The sequence below is a fragment of the Chanodichthys erythropterus genome, chromosome 3 (genome assembly GCF_024489055.1).
Source record: "Chanodichthys erythropterus isolate Z2021 chromosome 3, ASM2448905v1, whole genome shotgun sequence".
In the NCBI taxonomy this organism is placed as follows: Eukaryota; Metazoa; Chordata; class Actinopteri; order Cypriniformes; family Xenocyprididae; genus Chanodichthys; species Chanodichthys erythropterus.
In genome coordinates this window covers 9,952,559-9,973,658 of record NC_090223.1, presented here as the reverse complement: position 1 = coordinate 9,973,658, position 21,100 = coordinate 9,952,559, and the positions used below count along the sequence as shown (strand labels likewise).

Below are 21,100 nucleotides of genomic sequence, written 5' to 3'. Positions count from 1 at the left end.
ACTGAGAATATGATAAAATGATGGAGAATTCTGTGATGATGCTGATCATTTTATCCAGAAGATCACAGTGATTTCTACTGAATCTGATTCATTCTGTCATGTTTTCAGCTCATCTGCCTGTTCCTGTCATCAGCAGAAACTCTTCACTAAACTCTTCATCATCATCTTCATCATGTTCATTGGTGTGTTCAGCTGTGAATGTGAGTCATGTGACTCTCTCCTGGTTCAAAGGAAACAGTGTATTCTCCAGCATCAGAGTGTCTGATCTCAGCAGCCGGTCTGATCTTCTTCTCCATCTGGAGTGTGTGGATGATTCCTACAGCTGTGTGCTGAACAATCCCATCAGAAACCAGACTCAACAGCTCAACAACACTCAGCTCTGTCACACATGTGCTGCAGGTACTTCACTGATGATATCTGGTGTTTCTGCACACATTGATCTGGACTAATGACCGTCTCTTTCAGTCTCTCGGACAGTGCTGATCTCTGCTGCTGCTGCTGGATCTCTGTTGATTGTTGCTGCTGTCGGGATCTTCTGGATCTGCAGGAAATGCAGAAACACACACAGAGAAGGCAAGTGTTTCCTGTATGTATATAATTCTCAAACATCATTTCACTGAGTGATTGTTTCTGTCATTATTGTTGAAACAGAGACTCGAGCAGAAGAAATCATTTATGCTGATCCCACATTCAACAGAAGAAACAGAAATAAATCGGTAAGATCTTTGATTTCAGTGTATGGTGTGTGTCTGTGTTGTTTCAGTCTGATTTTAGTGTGTGTGTGTGTGTGTGTGTGTGTGTGTGTGTTTAATGATTCACACAGCAGCAGCACAACATATATTGATAAAGCAGTAGATGTGTTTGTGGATTTACACTGTAGACCTTCATTTAGAGACACACAAACATTAGTCCGCTGACACACAACTTTAAAATACAGCAGTGAATCCTCTAAATCAGGCTTTCCACACTTTTAGAAGTGGATCCTGAAATATGAGGAAATTAGGACTAACATCCTGAAATTTAAAATGCATCTGCCCATTTAATATACTGGAAAATGTAATATTTTAAATCTTAAAATATCTCTGAAGTTACATTATTTTCTACTCACTATAATAATACTGATAAATGTATTTATTTATTTAAATATAAATGTTATTTATTATAAACATTATAATATAATCATATTATTATAATATATTTAATAGACTAATAACTTATAATTTTATTGTAATACCATTTATTTATTTATTTATTTTAATCTAATTTATTCACTTTTTTAGTTTCCTCTAGATTTTATTCTTTTTTGTTGTTTTAATTCTTTTACAGATTTTGAGTAAACTTTATTTACTCATTTTAATCTAATTTATTTAGATCTGTAAGCAAGCATCAACGTCTTGATATAAGCATTCAAAACGTATAGTCTGGCTTACGGTAAATGGATCACAAATTTGTGTCTTGTCCCGCCGCTGGCTCTTTGGAGTCCAGCGGTACCCACTTTTTCACAAAAAGAGCAGTTTTACAATCCTCCAGGTCCTAAGAGGGCGCAGCTGTCAGTGCGCAAGGCCCTGCCTCGCCACTCTCAGCCCCCTCTCACGCCAGCAGGTCCCAGTGTGTTGGTCGAAGCCACCTCCCATGTGCCATCTCCCATACACACTGCTACCTCACAGAGTCTGACCCCACTTCGGGCCGCTATACCGTCCGAGTCGGGTCCCAGCACTCTGCTTCACTGCCATGTGCCACACAGGTGCCTTTATGGTGCCTTTGGTCCTCTATGGTGCCTTTGGTCCCACTGGTTCGGTGTCTGGAAACCAGGCTAGCGCTTCCCAGCCCATCCCGCTGGCTCATTCGTACCATCAGACTCTGCTATGCGATTCAGTTCGCCTGGCCTCCCCCGTTGTTCAGTGGTGTCCATTATACTCACGTGTCCCTAGACAATACACCATTTCTACAGGCGGAGATTGCTGTCCTCCTGGCGAAGGATGCAATCGAGCTGGTCCCTCCAGCCGATATGAAGTCAGGGTTCTACAGCCCCTACTTCATTGTACTCAAGAAGGGTGGTGGGCTACGGCCAATCCTGGATCTGCGTGTCCTGAATCAGTCCCTTCACAGGCTGCTGTTCAAGATGCTCACGCAGAAGCACATTTTCGAATGCATCTGTCCCCAGGATTGGTTTGCAGCGATCGACCTGAAGGACGCATACTTTCATGTCTCCATTCTGCCTTAACACAGACCATTTCTACGGTTTGTATTTGAGGGTCGGACATATCAGTACAAAGTCCTGCCCTTTGGGCTGGCCCTGTCGCCCCGTGTCTTTACGAAGGTTGCGGAGGCAGCCATTGTTCCCCTCAAGGAACAGGGCGTTCGCATTCTCAACTACCTTGACGACTGGCTCATTCTGGCCAGCTCGTGGGAGCAGTTATGCGAACACAGGGTCATGGTGTTAGTTCACCTCAGCCGGTTGGGTCTTCGGGTCAACTGGACAAGACCAAACTCGCCCCCGGGCAGAGGATCTCCTATCTCAGGTGGGGAGCCACGTACAATGGGCATGCAGTATCAGGTCTGTGGGCAGGGTCTCAACTAAATTGGCATATCAATTGCCTCGAGTTGCCAGCTCGGACAGCACTGCGGCTATTGCGTACATCAACCATCAGGTTTCTTACAAACGTTATTAACGTGGCTATAATTCTGGATGCTTGAACATGTTGAAATTGCAGCTTTTCTTTTCGAAAACGACTTAATCGTGCAGCATAGTTGTGTATCACGGCTACTTGCACAAGTTATCAAGGCTGAGACCCCAAATCGAGCTGTTCAATTATATAGGTTTTACTGACACCAATAACAATTTTATGACAACTAATCTTTTGTCTAAATTACAATCTTTGTGGATGTGGTTGTAGTTATTAGCTGGCTAATAACAAGAAGCTGTGAGTGAGACCTAGTAGTTACAGTTTAGCTGCTACCCAGCAATTTTACATCAGTGGGAGAGGCAGAATTGCTCTTTCTTTTCAATATAACCTAAGTTGCACATGATTTTCAATCAGGTTGGTTTGTTAAAAACATATTACATTATGATACAGAAAATTGTTCGTGCCATTGTTTCACAAACTCCGGTAGGAAATTACTTCTTTTTTGTCTGCAAACGTTCAGGAGAATGTGTTCATCTGTGTCCCCTGGGTCTGACACTTGATGTACACGTTTCTGGCGTTTTTCTGTCTGGAGAGGAGCGAACGCATTGACGATGCTTGAGGGCGGCGTCTATGTGTGTTTGTCTATTATTCAATGCGAGCGTCTCTTCTGACGCTCTGTTCTCGTTTGACACTCTTTCTGAGGGAGGAGGTATCTGCATCTGTGTTTGTAGCCCCGTGTGTGCTATGACCGCTCCTCTGGCTGCTGGGTATGTGAGCCGCTGTGTTTTTGTGAGTGCGCGTTAAGAAAGGACCCGTGCGCGGATGGTTCGCCGAACGGTTCCTTTCTGTCCATGAATATTGCGGCTCCCATAGACTTTCCATTCTCTCCTGATCTCCGTGTTTGAGATCGGGAGGGCATGGAAAAACCCCTGGCCGTTCAGATTTGGATCTGAGCCAGACAGACGGGAGGAGGAAGAGATGAGAGTAATGGGTGATCGATTGTAAACACCGTTGCATTTGTAATCGATTCCCCAGCTATTTTAAGGGTGATTTATATCTACCCTCTCTTCTTCTTCTTTCACCTCCCATAAATATATATATTTCTACTTGCTTAGGTGTTTTTACAGTTAAGCTGTCGGCTGGCCTTTTTCTAAGGCCGCCTTCTGGCTTGATAGTGAAAGTGCTTTTAGGCTTTAAAGAACTTTTGATTTCTTCCTTCTTCATGCTTTAATTAAGGAGGGAATATCTTTGTTCTACGAGCTGCAGGAAGGTAAGCTGGGTCCATATTTTTATGTTTATAAAAAAGTGTGGACTTTGTTTCTCCTGTATAGCTTTCCTGAGCGTGTAGTCAGTAAAGTTAGAAGGGGCTTTTTTGGGCAAAATAACTGTAGCATTAGGTTGGCTAGTTTTCAAAACAACCCAACTGCAGTCTGATTGATATTACTTGGAATGCACAATAAAAAAACATGATTTGTGAGAATTAATAAAAATGGAGTTAACTGTTTTTGCAAATAAATTCTTCATTTATCCTTGTACGGATGGCATGTGTGTTCAAAGCATTTTGCTTTGGGGTTCTTAGTTTTAGCCCTACATATTTATGTGAGCTTACTCTAGTGCTGCCAGAGGTTAACACCTGTTTCTGTGATAGCAGGCTGTGTTTAGCCTCTGTCTATGAACGTGGTGTTTTGTTGTACTCCCCAGTTAGGGTTTGTGTTTCACTGAGTGCATCACCTGTTGGATTGCACACTCGGGGTGAGTGTAGAGAGTCCTATTCTGGTTAGAATAGTATATTCTCGACTTCCCCCAGTCGATCATGACCACAGCAGCTGTTTTACACTTGCTGTTAGATTGTTGGCTCTTTATTATAGCCTCTCTTTAATACAGCCTTTTTTGGGCGCTGTTGGTTTACGACCACTAGTTTGTTCACGCTTTTAGCACTGCCTCAGACCGTGATAGCATATTTATATGTACATTGCCTGTTGGAATGTGTAGGCTTAAGCTCAGGTTGCGTAGCTAGTTCCCCACAGTTATCATGTAGGGTTTAGAACTGGTCCCCTTTGAGCATTGGCCCTGTTATGACCACGGGCTGGCGCCACATGGTGCTTAAAAGTAGTAGGCCTTACCAGGCCTCCTTTGTAGCCTCTGTGTTGGCCCAGCTGGGTTGGTTATATCTATATTCTTTCCATGGTTGAGTCATGTCTTATGACACATGCCGCCATTGGCCACGCCCCCTCTGTACAAATAAGCCTTAGCTCAGGCTTTTCGTTGAGTTCTGTGGCGTAGTGTGTACTTCTCCTACCTATGGGTTTTTCGAGTACTGGCCCGTTGGCTGGCATTTGTCATAAGTTACCACTGGTTGTTGCCATGTGTTCATGGAGGTTGTAGGCCCTCATCAGGGCCTCCTTTCGGTCTGCATGTTGGCACAGCTTTGTGTGGGTTTTTTGTATGTCTCTTCACCATGGGTGAGTCGTGATTGCACTAGCTGACGCCGCGTGTTTCACGAGTCGTAGGCTTTCACAGGCCTCCTTTGCTATCACGCTGGAGTTTGGCTTTGTACTCCTCCTGCTTAGAGAGTAAAAGGTGCTGTTACTGAGTACATTTCTGAGTGCATTTGCTTCCTTAAGCTTGGTTTCCTTTAGCTCTAGTCGAGCTAAATAGTTACCCTGTCTGTTACTCGGTTCTATTTTGCTCCTAGAACTAGTGGCCGCTAGCTGACGCCGCGTGCGATGGGTAGGCCTTAAGGGCCTCCTGTGAAGCATGCTGGCATTTACCTTTTTCAAGGTTTTCTTCCTTATTATTTTTTTTTACGGAAGCAGTAAAAGGATTTGTGTTGCTGGCTGGCCTGGGCTCGGGCTGACTGATGGCCTCCTTTTGTAGTCGGTCTGTTTAACCTGAACCTTGATAACACTGCCACGAGCTGATGCCACGTGTCTGGTGAGGTTATAGGCCCATGGGGCCTTCTTTAGCACGTGATGGTGTACGCTGTACTCCTCTTGCTTAAAGAGTAGAAAGGTGCTTTTACCGAGTACACTGCTCGTTGGATTGTGTTGGACGGGCTGTTTTCGTGGGCACTCACAGCTACTTAATTACTTGGTGGTCATGCTTCCAGCATGCTATGTTTCAGGTGCTTGGCCTTACGGGCCATCCCGTAAAATCTCCTCATGTGTTGAGTTGCTGTGGAATGCTTAGCTCATTATTAAGAAGTAGTTATGTTGTAGGCCCTTTTCCGGCCTCCATGACTATGTGCCCACAGTACGGTCTGTCTGTTAGGTTGAGCTTCGTACTTCCCTTTGGGTTGACTGTGTAATTGTGCTTAGCTCCCTAAGCTGGTCATTGGTTGTAGACTTCTGTGAAGTCTCCCATTCAGACTGGCCCCAGGCTGGTTTGTGCTCCCCTGTACCAGGGTTTTTCTAGCGCACAGCCTCCTCAGTGCTTTATCAGCCACTGAGTAGATCCTAGGAAGAGCGGATTTTACTCCCCTCAATACGAGGGTTTATAGCGCTTAGCTGAGTTCTGCTCTCCGGGATGCCCATCTCTTAATGGCCGCTAGCTGACGCTGCGTGTAATGGGTAGGCCCTCGGGGCCTCCTTTGGAAACATGCTGGCATGTACCTTTTGTGTTTCTCTTGACAAGAAACAAGTGAAAGGAATTTTGTCGCTGGCTGGCCAGGGCTCCGGCTGACTCATTAACTCCCTCGGGTCGGCGGTCACACCGGCGTGATCACCGCGTTTTTTTTTCTAACCAGTGTGAAAGAGACTCAAAATACTCTGTCAATGTTGCACATACAATTAAGAGTTATACACAATTTTAATCTGTGGAATATCTTCTTTTATTTGTGTACACTCAGAGTAACAACAAAATGCTGTGCTTTTTGTAAAATAAAGAAAACTAATATGATGTGTGATCTCTCGTCTCCCTCTGAACGAAGTCCAATCTAATAGTTCTCAGAAAATGAACTGTAACTTAGTGAATACTAATGACAAAAAAATTAGACTTATGTCTAAAAAAACGGTGAAATGTCAGGTTTTAAATCGTGTAAGTCAAATCGAAAACAAATATTCTGTGTTTATGTAATCTGTATGAAAAGAGAGCCTTGTCAGAAGTCTGTGATTCAGCTCATTATCCGCTAATGCGGCCACGCCCACGGAGGGAGCGCAATTTAGATGCAAAGTCAAATATTCAGTCAAATATATTCAGTCAATACATGCATACATCGTCTCAATCGTGCATTTATTGTCTTGAAAAGTGTTTTGAATAGCCATAGTTAGCGATCTCTGGCCTCTGTTAGTTCGGTTAGTTCCTGGATTGCCTATTCTTCTTTAGCAGGCATTTGTGGACAAAAGGGGCAGAGCGCCCTCCGGCTGCAAGTATGAATTGAAAACACAGTATCCAGCACTCATAGTAATGACAATAAATCCTGAATAAATATTACTCCTCTGTATAGAAAATTGACAAACATATGAGAATCCATCAATATTTGTCCAAATGTGCATGCTTTTAAGCTAAAAGCCTATATGAAATGCCATAGAGGTAACATAATTGTTCAGACACTTCGCATCACAGAAATGCATTATATTTTAAAGAATATAATAGAATACCATTATTTTAAATTGTAATAATATTTCACAGTATTGCTGTTTTTTCTGTATGTTTGATTTACACCAGGATGAGCTTGAGACATGATCAACAGAGGGTTTTTTTCACAGCCTACCTGTCTGAAAGAGCTCATTATTATGCAAGTCATTTCAGGTCATTATTATGTGATTCTTTTGTCTTCTCAGGTGAGAATCACCCATTATTCATGATGATTCACGCCTCCACGCATACTGTGTTTCTTGACCAAAGATGTTTTAGAAAATTTAAATCTCTCTATTGTTTTATATGAACAAGCAGGCAGCATAATTTTTACCTCATTTTGAAGCAAAACCTCTAGTCTACAACCTCAAATACCCAGAAGTCTTGTAAACAAAGATTTAATATATATTTTTTGGCTTTATTTCAGTTACTTACGTTTTTTTGTTTTTTCAATAACCACGCATAAACGTTATTCCTTCAAAAACACAAACATGTACATACATGTTCCTCACATATTATTGTAGCCTAGTTTGTGCTGAATACAGTGTAATGACACTTTTTCCATTAATATGTTTATGAACAACTGAAAAAAGCACAAATGTCAGGGCATGTCAAAACTTCTCCAGGCCCCAAATCAGCCTCAGACTCCAGAGGGTTAACCTCATCTGTAGTCAGTTTGTTTTGCCTGGAGCTTGATAACACTGCCATGAGCTGAGGCCACGTGTCTGCTGAGGTTATAGGCCCATGGGGCCTTCTTCAGCGCGTGATGACGTACGCTGTACTCCTCTTGCTTAAAGAGTAGAAAGGTGCTTTTACAGAGTACACTGCTCGTTGGATTGTGTTGGACAGACTGTTTTCGTGGGCACTCACAGCTACTTAATTACTTGGTCATTTGGTTGGTCATGCGCTTAGCATGCTATGTTTTCAGTCGAATGGCCTTATGGGCCATCCTGAATACCACCTTATGGATTGGGTTCTTGTTGTGATATTAGTTCATTTATAAGAACTCTTAGTTATGTTGTAGGTCCCTTCTGGTCGGCCTCCATGGCTATGTGCCTACAGTATGGTCTGTCTGTTAGGTTGAGCTTCGTACTTCCCTTTGGGTTGACTGTGTAATTGTGCTTAGCTCTCTATGCTGGTCATTTGTTGTAGACTTCTGTGAAGTCTCCCATTCAGACTGGCCCCAGGCTGGTTTGTGCTCCCTTGTACCAGGGTTTTTCTAGCACACAGCCTCCTCAGCGCTTTTATCAGAAGCTGAGTAGATCCTAGGATGAGTGGTTGTACTCCCCTCATACAAGGGTTTTTAGCGCTCAGCTGAGTTCCGCTCTCCGGGATGCCCATCTCTGCGTGTGGGTTTGTGTTGCTTACTGCCTTTTCGCAGTCGCTCTTTCCTGCTCTCCTCTTTGGAGTTTGCGCTTGGAGATTCTGTGTATCAGACAAGGTTGGCCAGGCTAGGATTGGCTTTCGCTAGATTAGTAAGGCCTCCTTGGTGGCGTTGGGGGTGATTTTGTTCCCCCCCTAGTGACTGGCCAGGATTTCTTTTGGACTCTTGGCCACATTCCCTTAGAGGGACCACTTTCTTTGGTTCGTTGGTCCCAGATGCTCGAGCAGGCTTGGTAGGCCTTTTTCGGAGGGTCTCTTTTTAGGCTCAACTTGGGCTGTTGGCCATAGGGAATGCTGTCACTGACCGCCTTGGAGAATTGCTCCCAGTTTTTCCCTGGAACTGCCGGACATTTGTCCAGACATTTTGGGCATGCATTCTCCTCTAGCATGGTGGCGTGGGTTTATCATTCCCCATAGCACAATTCAGCGCAGAGTTGAAGTTCCCTTTCGAAAGGGAACGTCTGAGGTTACACATGTAACCATGGTTCCCTGAGAACAGGGAACGAGACTCTGCGCTTTCCTGCCATGCTTCGGGATGCCTGCTGAACAGTCCCTCAAAGACGAAAAGATGTTGGCTGCTTCCCCAGGCGCTCCCTTTATACGTCACGGTTCGCGCCGTTTGATGTGATAGGCTGTCGCCGGCCAATAGGATTGGAGTGTTGTGATTTTGGCATTTCGAACACGAGTCACGAGTGACGTTCCCCATAGCGCAATTCAGTGCAGAGTCTCATTCCCTGTTCTCAGGGAATCATGGTTACATGCGTAACCTGAGACGTTTATATATATATATATATATATATATATATATATATATATATATATATATAATCATGTTGCCATTCTGTACACTGAGGTTTAGTAGCCTATATATTGATTTAACATAAATACCTTGTGCGTGTGTATATTCATTGCACCTATATGTTCTGCTCAATGTTATTTTCATATGGAAGTCCATGGTTATAATTATTCATAAGTATGCAGTGTCATAAGCACATCTCTGATGTTTATAACAAACCAAAAATCGGTAGAAAATTGAGCTAGTTATGGTTATTCAAAAAGTACATGCACCATTAAAACACAATGTTACGAGTGAGCGAGTTAACTGTGACAAGATGGCCGCCAGGTGTGGACGTGACATCTAGCCTTTATTATGTATATCTATGGGAATATAGGCCAAATATAGGTCAGTATAAGTCAAGTGTACTTTAAGGTGATTTTAAGAATATTTCTGAGAAGTAAATAGTTTAAAATAAGTATACTAATAGCACACATGAATAAACTTCTTTTTCATAAGGATATCCTGCATTCTCCAAAACACTTGGACCCGTTGTGAGGAAATTGCTGACAAAAGTATTTCTGCCATATTAACTGTGCTTGTGAAAAGAGGATGGATAGTTGTGCCAATAATGTGATGAATACGTTGATGAACTTTTGTGTTTTCTTTCAGAGAGCTACAGAGGAGGATAATGTGGTGTATGCAGCAGTCTCGAGACGTTGATCAGATCTTGATCATTTGAAAGATTTCCCAATAAGTTTGAAGTTATACATAATACCGGCCTGCATCATATTTGCTGAATGACATCCAGCACTTGTTTTTTATTGAGGCAGATGTTTTCTGTTACAGATATTAAATTACATTAAATAATTAAATTACATTAAATTACAAATATTATGGAAAAACTATATATAATTATATAATATTTTATATATTTTAATATTTATTTTTTCTCATTTTTTAATTGACCAAATTATGTAATATTAAGCCTTTTTTTTTTAAGTTATAATTTTTTAAGACGCAGGGTTAAGTAATAAATTAAATCACTTTGGCCAAAAGAAGAAAAAAAAACACACACACTGTTGTTCCAAATGTTTTATTTGTGTTTTGTTTAATTTAAAATTTCTGTGAAGGATTTTTATCAGTTAATGTCTGTGGTGTTCACAGTCCATGTCAAAAGGTCAAATATTAATAATGTCATATTAATGATTTTAACAGTGTTTTTGTTTTATTTTATTTATGCTTGTTGTGTTCATGCTACATTATAATTACTGTAATTACCATAAATTATAATTTGTAATTTTCTGAGAGCTCCAACTTCTACCTGACTGCTGGAAACTCATTTTGGGATTAATAGTGTTGCGATAGAAGCACATAATTCTGAATCTGATGACATGAACAAATAAAATCATGTGTTTTCTCATCTCGTAATGTAATCATGAACAAAGCATGTTTTCAATAGATTTGTCAGTCTTGTTTGTCTCTGTTAATGTGTTATTTCACTAACAGCTCTCTCTCTCTCTCTCTCTCTCTCTCTCTCTCTCTCTGTGTGTGTGTGGATTGCATGCTGGGAGCGGAAGTGTGGTGTAGGGTGTGAGATCGGCACGCTTGAGTTGGATTTCAAGTGTAATCTTTCTTTTTTTCTTTTTCTAATTTTTTTTGGGGGGGTTTAATTATCACATTTTGGTTTATTTATTTATTTTTTACTTTAAGAAAAACACCAGAGTGATTCATTCCGTGATAAGGGGAAAGCCATGGCGTCTTTCTCAGGTGAGGGAACGCTAGGGTTCTCTATTAAGAATGGATGCAAAGTGAAGAGGAAAAATTTGTTTTAGCCATGGCACAAATGTCAGCGCAGGTGTAGCGATTTTATTTCCAGCTCACCTTGATGTTAATATTTTATCAGAAATGGAAATAGAGAAAGGACGTATTATGATGGTGAACGCTATGATTAAAAATCAGTTATTTGTTTTTATAAATAATTTTTAATAATTAAGGGTCAGATAGAATCATAATATTTAGAAAATTAGGAGACTTTTTAAAAAGTTATACTTTGGATGGTGTATTAATCATTGGAGGGGATTGGAATTGTACTTTCAATTTTCTTTTAGATATGAATAATGAGGAACCACATCCTGTATCAGCTTCTTTCATAAAAAGCATTACAATTCAGAATGATTGGTAGATGTATGGAGAGATAGGAATAAAGAGATTAAACAATATACATGGACAAAAGTTTCACAAGGAATGATAACTGTAGCAAGACTTGACAGGTTTTATGTCAAACGTACTGAAAATAATAGAATAATGGGGTGTAATATATGTTGTTTATCAGATCACCATTTTATTACAGTAAATATTGTTTTGACACAATCTAAATTTAAAAGTCCTTATTGGAAATGTAATATTCGATTGTTGAAAGAAAAAGATTTTTATAAGAAATTTGAATTGTTTTGGAATGAATAGGGTTCTAAGAAAAAATTAATTTGATAATTTGATACAGTGGTGGGAAATAGGAAAGACAAAAAAAAAAAAAAATTCTGAAATAGATCAAGAGATTTTACACATTACATCTGGTATGATTCAGAATTCTAATTCATTTTCAGCTGGCATTTTATGTGAAAAGAAGCAAGATCTAGAATATGTGTTGCAAGTGTGGGCTAAAGGTGCCCTGATAAGATCTCGCTTTATGTCTGTACATGAGATGGATGCTCCCACTGCTTATTTTTTTAATTTAGAAAAAGTGCCAAAACAACAAAATGAAATGTAGCCTATTGCTTGACAACACCTGATGGACACAAGACTTCTGATGTAAGACAAACGAGAAAGATTGCAGTGGACTTTTATTCAGACTTGTATAGAAAAGACTTGTATAGAACTGATACTGAATGTGCTTCACAGCTGTTGCAACAGCTGCCTACTCTTACTAAAACACAGAGTAAGAATTTGGACAGTTCTTTTTCATTTAAGGAGTTGACTGATGCTGTTAAACAGATGAAACCGGGTAAAGCCCCTGGAATTGATGGACTATCAGTGGACTTTTCTAAATCTGTGTGGAAATACATTGGAAAAGACTTTTATGAGGTGGTCCAAGAGTGTTTTAAAGAAAAACACCTTCCCACAGTATTAAAGCTTAAAAACTGGAGGCCTGTGTCAATTTTAACAACTTATTATAAGCTAATAGCTAAAGTTTTGGCAAATAGGCTGAAAACCATACTGGGAGTTTTAATAAATCATGATCAATCCTACTCCATTCCAGAAAGAACATTGAGACATTGTGGATTACTCTAAACCAGTGGTCACCAACCTTTTTAAGCCCAAGATCCCTGACCTCGACCTTTTTGAAAGACAAGATCTACTTGATAGAAAAAGACAGCCCAGATTGTATTTAGTATTTTTTTCGTGGCCAATGTAGATTCTGATTTATTTATTTATTTATTTTTACAAGCAAATTGGCCGATTCTGATACTGGTTGCAGATATTCATTATTAATATTATTATAATAAACAAAAATACATAGCCATTTCAAATTGGGAACCACTGCTTTTTGATCACAATCCAAACAAAGATACTACGCACGTTGCATGAGCAGTTATTTTTTTGTTTTAATTAGATTTAATTTCTGGATTTAAAGCAGAAACAGAACAGTCTGACTTTATCTTTGTGAAATTGTAATTTACAATTATGCTACACACACAAAAAAGCATGAAACAAAAACGTAAATTCAACAGCAGGTGGCGCTTATGGAAAAAGTCCCTTTAAGACAAGTCATTTCACACGGCGGCCATCTTTGAAACGCCTCTCGGGCATCCTGGGCATCACAGACATCCCAAGTCTCCCGGAAGTTCCGGGAGTCTCCCGCATATTGATAGCGACTCCCTGATACCCGCAAATTAGTTAAAATCTCCCGGAATCTAGAGCGAGCGAGCAAGAGCGCGCATGCGAGACAGAACCTGCGTCTCAATCAGCTCCCTAGCTCCCTAGGTCGTGAATTAGTATTAATGTAAATGAATGTAGCTGATTCCCTGATCAGTGCCCTGACTACTGAACTAGGGAGCTGATTGATACACACCCAGAGACTGTGTTTCAAACCATGTAGCGCGCGCACGGCAGAGAGGAAGAGGGAGCGAGAGACCTTGCGTTTGTGTGCTAGTGGGCTTGTGTGCGAAGGGCATGTAAGACAGAGAGAATCCCGATTGGCCTGTTTCGGCAAATCAACCAATCAATTGTCAGTGTGGGCGGGCTTTTATCTCTTCTCCCGTATCAAATTAATCAGTTATGGTACCTCCCTGAAATGACTTTTTGCAGGTTGGGATGTCTGGCATCATGCAATCTTGAATAGGGAAACATCAAATTCTCCAAAACTGTTCCCCAACCTTACGATTAAATTTCATATCTGAAATCACCAATGAAATCAAACAACAACCGGCTCATAAATTTAGTTTCTAAACGCTCGAATCATGACAAAAAAAAACTATTTTTCAGGCTGGATCAAGCTAATGCGCATGCGCAGACCTAAATGCGCGTCTCTTCGGAGGTGCGCGTCTGACTGTTTCTATAGAAACCGGTGATTCTAACGGCCGCTGAAGTGACGCGATGACTTTACCAGTCGGCGATTGGCTCTTATTTAGAAGGCGGGACTTATTCCGCCATATTGCGCGTTACACTTTCTCCCATTCAAAACAATACGAGTGACGCGTCTTGTTAAGTCTGACGTCACGCGGCAGCGCTTCCGGGTCCTAACGCTCTATCTCATACCACAAGAAAACAACAAATGATGCTAATATACATACACGATGTGGTGTAATACTACAAAAAAATATATAATTATAACCTTTATCTCCATACAAAAATTCCAGATGGCCAGACAATGATTCATCTTTTATAAATCGTTAAAATATTAATATCTGTGACACTGTGAGCACGGAGACTGTTGTGTACACTGTAAGTATTTAAAATGTTTAACTTTTTTCAAATGATTGATGTTTAATATGAATAAATGGCACTCATAAACGGCCGTCGATGGCATTCTCAAGTGAAACGAGTCGAGGGTTGGACCCGGAAACGGCGTTCCTTACGTCACGACTTAACAAGCGGATAGTCTTTGTTATGGAGCAGCAGTAATACAGTGTTTCCTTGGTTACCGCTGTAAACAATACTGAAATGCGCTAATAATTAGCTACTATATTCTAAGGTAAGAGGAAAATAAAATGCCATTGCCATCGAAATCTTTCTGAAGACTGATCTCCTTTTAAAGGTGCATTCATATAGCCCTCACCCAAATTCAATATTTATATTTTCTTCCTATATTTCGAGCATCGTGAACAGTGAGCTGATCTGCCTGCTACAGACTTTTCTCCTCTTCGCGTCCGTCTTAAGCGTCTCTGGCCTCTTGTTAACGGCCGTTTACAGACTCAGACATGATGTGGGCTATTTACCTTTATCTGTCTGTCCCAGTAGCTCCCAAAAATAAAATAAATACAAAAATACAGTACAAAAACTGGAGATATTTCTGTTATTTTCGCGAGCTACTGGAACAGTGATAAAGATCGACCGGTCGATCGCGATCGACGGGTTGGCGACCACTGCTCTAAACTATATGAAGTGAATTTTGGCTTTCTGTTCCTGGATCAGGAAAAAGCATCAAACTTTTATACATGAATGCCTCTTGTATTCTAAAAATAGGTTAAGCAAACCATTAAGACTACTTAAAGGTATACGACAAGGATGCCCACTGTCTGGTCAGTTATATGCTTCATATGCATCATCTGCAAAACTGAACTGGAGTAAAACAGAAGCATTTTGGTGCAATGATAAAAGAAAAATGCCTTTATCTGTTATACCTGGAAATGTAAAGTGGGAAAAAGCTGGTTTTAAGTTTTTAGGCATTTTTTTTTTGGTTCAGAAGTGTATCAAATGAAAAACTGGGACAGTGTTAAAGATAAAGTTTGCAATAGATTATCAAAATGAAATTTTACCTCAGCTATCTTATAGAGGAAGAGTGCTGGTCATAAATAATCTTGCCGCTTCTGTCCTATGGCATAAACTAATTGTGTTAAACCCGCCAGATGATTTTATTAGGGAAATTCAAAAAGTGTTAATTTTTTTCTGGGATGGACAACATTGGCTAAGAGAGTCAGTGTTGTATCTGCAGTTAAGTGAAGGAGGCCGAGGCATTAAGGCAGGAACACACCAAGCCGACGGTTGGCCGTCGGGCAGTTTTTCTTCGTCGGCCGACTAAGTTTTCTCAGTGTGTTCCGCACCGTCAGCTGAAGTTGGTCCTCGACGGCTTTTTTTCGGACGATTCGACATGTTGAATCGGTGTTGGAGCTTGTCGGCCCGTCGGGCCATCTGATCATTCTGATTGGCTGTTCAGCTACTGCCGCCTGCTGGTTTGGAAAGGCATTTCATCTCACGCAGGCGCAGAACTGACGTGCTACTTGGACGTCGGCTGTCGAGCTTCGGTTTGGTGTGTCAGGGCAACTTTGGACACAGACGCTGCCGACGTGAGCCAACCCCACAGTCTGCTTTCGTCGCCACTAGTTAGTCGGCATCGGCTTGGTGTGTTCTGGCCTTTATGGACATTAAGTCCAAGTAGCTGCTTTTAGACTGCAGACCGCACAAAGACTCATGTATCATCAGTGTCAGAATTGGATAAAAATAGCTAGTGCTTTATTGAATAAAGTGGGGCGGATGAACTTGGATAGACACCTTTTTTTTGATGAATTTGAAGGAAGTGGATTTTAATGGACTCTCTTCTTTTTATGCATCAGTATTAAATGCATGGAAATATTTATTGTTAAACGAGAACGGTCTAAGATAACTCATGAGTGGGTTCTTGAAGAACCTTTACATTTTAATCCTCTTCTATCTAGTGTAATTTTAAAATCTAGAGGTGTCTTCACAAGCATGGTGAGAGCAGGAGTATGTAAAATCTGTCATCTTAGGTCAATGGACCGATGGATTTCTGCAGAAAATCTGGCCATGAAGATTGGACTGTTGAAAAATTATTATCTGAGATTCAGGAGTCTTTTCCTGCAATACCATTGCAAACAGAGATAGTTAAGAATGTATTCCCCGCAGCATCAGTGTGGATGTAAATGTAGGAGATTGGCAGGAGGTTGATGGAAGATTACTTTGGTTTAGGACACCTGAACTTGGTCTCTTTGACACTATATCTAAGAAGTCACTTTATCTGGTTTGTGTCAAATATCTAAAGTTAAGAGCATTGAAAGACCTTCCAGAGACCAAATGGAGTAATTTTGTTGAATCAGGTGCCTCTCCAAAAGGATGTTGGAGGTCACTGTATAAGAAACTAATTGAAAAAAGAAGTGGGGATTTGCAATGGCGGATTTCTCATTGGATTTTAGCAACAACCATTATAAAGTTCATCTAAATCCTTTGCAAGGAGAAGAGTGTTTGTTTTGTGGTCTTCCAGAAACAGTTTTTCATATGTTTATTGAATATTGACGGCTATTTGGAATTCTTGCTCTGTTAAAAGACTTGAGTCATAATTTTGGATTTATTTTTACAAATAGTTTTATTATTTTTGGACCAAAATATAGTGCCTTAAACAAAAGCAAAATTGTATTGATTAATGTTTTATTCGGTATGGCAAAAATGGCAATTTGGTTGACAAGAAAAAGAAAATTACTGTTTAACAGTGATACTGATTCTTTGAGCATGTTTAGAGCTCTGGTAAAAAGTAGGCTGGTAATGGAGTATAAGTATTATGAATTGGTGAATGATACTGAAGCTTTCTTCTTGTTATGGGGTGTTGGAAATATTTTATGTCAACCCAATGAAGTGGGAGGTTGTGATATATTGTTGTAAAAGAAGCTTATTTTATTTTTTTTATTTTTAAATATGTGTATTTGTAAGAATATATATTTTATGAAGTAATGTGGTGCTTTCATGGTGTATGTATTTTGTGCTAATGGATTGTAATTGAAGAGATGTTAAAAGTCAAAGACTCTCTCTCTCTCTCTCTCTCTCTCTCTCTCTTACTGTGACATTTTATGAAGTTCTTAAAAGGTTATATGAAAGATATATCTATATAGATATATCTATATTTCATATTTCGACATGCCTCATTTGTACAATTTTAAATAAATATGCTTTAATATAATTTAAAATTCTTTAGCCTCCTTCTTGTCCTTTTCATATGCAGTTCTACTCACTAATTTTATTTTTATTTTTACACAATTCAATTCGATTTAAAGTGCTTTATTGGCATGACAATTTTTACAAAGTGTTGCCAAAGCATTTTTATTATAAACATACAGTGAATCGCATGTACATATAAAAACATAAAAAGCAGAACGATTAATCAATCAACATTTAGAATTCTATGAAAATTTAGAATTATCTCTGTGTGTGTGTGTGTGTGTATGCGTGTGTGTGTGTGTGTGTGTGTGTGTGTGTGTGTGTGTGTGTGTGTGTGTGTGTGTGTGTGTGTGTTATTATTCTCTTTGTTATTATTATTCAATTATTCTGTTAGTCTTGAAAAATGAATACATGTAAAAACAGTTAAAAACTATTTCAGGTGTCTTGATTTAGCTTCACATGTGCACCAAGACTGATATAACCTCTGAGAATAACAGATCCATACACAATATCCCACTGACAATAACATGCTCTGCTTTTAACATATTAAACCACTTCGTTTTGTTTCTGGATTTACTTACATTTAATCATTTAGCAGACACTTTTATCCATATAATAAATACTAGAGAAACTACCAGAGCATTCAAAAGAAAAACTATTGGTGTAATATTCGGTGAATTCACATTTAAACTTTAAAAATATCTTTTAAAAGCTGACAAACACTGATCTCATCACAGCTGTGGGTGAAAACACTGTTAAACATTTCGAAGAAGACTGAAAAAGTGAGTGTGAAATGAGAAGAAAAATAAACTGACCACACGGTCGCAAAAATAAACGTGTGAACTTGAGTCATTTCTTCAGGTTATATTCCTCTCTGCTCTTAGTGTGATCTTTATCTCTCATCACATATATTTGAGCACATTTGTTCACACATGTCGGTTGAATCCACAGATGTTTGGTCTGATCATGTGTCTCTACATTCATCTTTCAGCTGTTAAACTCAGATTCAGTTGATCTGTCCACACAAACTACACTAAACCAAACCACAGATGTCGGGTGTGTCTTTCAACAACTCACAGCAAAACAACCACAGATGAGTTCAGTGCAGCGATCTGAGTGATTTACATCAAATAAACTTGCATTTTTGAGCAAATATAACAGCAAGTGATCAATTGAGAGTCGAGGAGAGAGAAGAACTGTAAGTGTAGAGACACTTTAACCTTTAAACACACTGTGGTTTAATACGCTTCTGCTAAAATAGATATTCATAAACAGTTTCAGACGTCACTGATGCCTTCAGGAGCCACAAGTGTCAAAAAGGAGGTGATGTTTCTGCGTATTTGCATGTGAATGTGTGTGAGAGAGATGAAGTGTGAAAACCAGCAGAAATACAGTGCACGAGAAAATTATTTTTAATATTGAGCAATGAAACTCAATTAGACCCCAACAATTTAAACCTCCAGAATATTTATTTATTTATTTATCTGTGTGTGTGTGTGTGTGTGTGTGTGTGTGTGTATATATTGTGACGAGATATCACTTGCTCCCCACTCGTCACCCCTAGCAACGCTAATTATGGGAAACACCTGGCAGTCCCAGGTGACGGGGATGAGACAATCACCCAGAGGGAGATAAAAACGCCACCAAGGAAGATGAGGGGAGAGCCGTATGGACTCTCACTGGGTGCGCTACTAACCTCTGTGTCTTTTCTTTACTTAGAGAGCGATTGACTCCCCCAAGTGAGTGTGGATAACCCAGCTAGGTGGCTAAACTACCCTCTCTTCGCTGGGCAAGCAGGAACTGCACTTCTCCCCACGGAACACTTCAGCTGCAAGTAACACAGAGACTGAGTTTGATTGCACCTAAACTTGCACTACGTGACAAAATAAAGACACCTTCCGGGGTGACACTTCACTGCATTCCGTGTCTGTTCTCCTCTTTTCCCGTAGTGGAGCGCTACAATATATATATATATATATATATATATATATATATATATTAGGTGAAGTGAATAACACTGATCATCTCTTCATCACGGCAGCTGTTAGTGGGTGGATATATCAGGCAGCAAGTGAACATTTTGTGAACATTTGCATGATGTTAGAAGCAGGAAAAATGGACAAGCGTAAGGATTTGAGTGAGTTTGACAAGGACCAAATTGTGATGTCTAGACAACTGGGTCAGAGCATCTCCAAAACTGCAGCTCTTGTGGGGTGTTCCCGGTCTGCAGTGGTCAGTATCTATCAAAAGTGCTCATAAAACATCAACATCTAAAAGTTTAGTATGAAAGAAATAGTCAAACTGGATTGTAGTAAGTGAAGATGCTGAGATCTAGACAGATCTGTTAGTGTTTAATGTTCTGCTGATGGTCATGTGACAGTGTTTTCAGCTTATTTAAATAAGGAGATTTTACTTTACTGACAGTCATTTGACCGTTTTATCATCTAACTGTTTTGTTATTGTATTAATCACAGATTATTTTTGTAATGTTTAAAGTAGCTCTGGGCCCGATTGGGCTGATCCAAACTGGGCCATCATGGGTTAATGTGGGCAGTTCTCTGGTGTGGGCTGATCACAGAGAGGCCGCAGTGAGCCCAAAGCTGTAGGCCTCGCCTGGGAAAGCCCGCACTGGACCTGTTTAGGTTTGATGTGGGCTGGACCTAGAGCACTGTGCCTGCAACAAGTCAGTATGGGCGCTACAAACATAATGATCTTATAATACATGATGCATTGCTGTGTCCATTATCGCATAATTCACACTTTTGGACACTTTTGCTTTAACGGACATTAGTCAACACTGCAAAATCAAGCTGTTATTCATATATTTATTGTCCAACATTCCCAATTTTTCTGATGCATGTCCTTAATTTAATTTCATATCTTGGTATTAATTCAGTGTTTATAAGCCTTTTAAAGAATTTTAACCCAGACTGACTGTGTTACAATAGGACCAGCCAGGAGACAGAAGATAGGTTAACAGGTAGTTTATTGAACACAAGTAGAGTATCAGGATGACAACAGGTGAGTAAACAGATGCAAGTTCATGACTGAGGAATGATATGAAGAGTAACACAGTCCTTTTGTGTTGGCAGAGTGACAATGGAGAATGATACTTGCTGTATGGACCTGGAGACTTCAGACAACACTTCACACCAGATAGAGAACGAGGAATAGAGCTTGGGTACACGGAGTACAGGTAAGTAGCAAGATGAGTCCTTGAGGTAAGCATTCAGGTAAGTCCTTAGATGCAAACGAGACCGGACAATGTGACTGTGTGTGAGTGTGTCTTATATAGTGCTGGTGATAAGTGAGCTGATGAGGTGCAGGTGACGATGATCAGTATTCAGGGGATGGTGTGCGCTGTGATTGGATGGTGCTGGAGCCTGGCTTGTCTGTGGCTTTCCAGACCCGTGAGATAAACTGGGGACCTCTGTCGGATACTACGTCTTCAGGGATCCCGTAATAGCGAAAGATGTTGTTGAACATAACCTCAGCCGTCTCCATGGCTGTGGGCAGGCCTCTTAGAGGGATGAGTCGGCAGGATTTGGAGAACATGTCTACCACGACGAAGATGCAGGTGTATCCGTTGGAGGCTGGGAGATCCGTCATGAAGTCCACTCCTAGGTGTGACCAG

At 40.2% G+C, this 21,100-nt stretch overlaps 1 long non-coding RNA gene across 1 annotated transcript in view; it reads right to left on the bottom strand.

Moving 5' to 3' along the window:
• Positions 1-41: 41 nt before the first annotated feature.
• The window catches only part of LOC137017036 (uncharacterized), a 33,126-nt gene continuing 12,067 nt past the window's right edge, over positions 42-21,100 (bottom strand). The window contains exon 3 of the long non-coding RNA XR_010894544.1: positions 42-541. This is a non-coding gene — a long non-coding RNA (uncharacterized lncRNA). The remainder of the gene's footprint in view (positions 542-21,100) is intronic.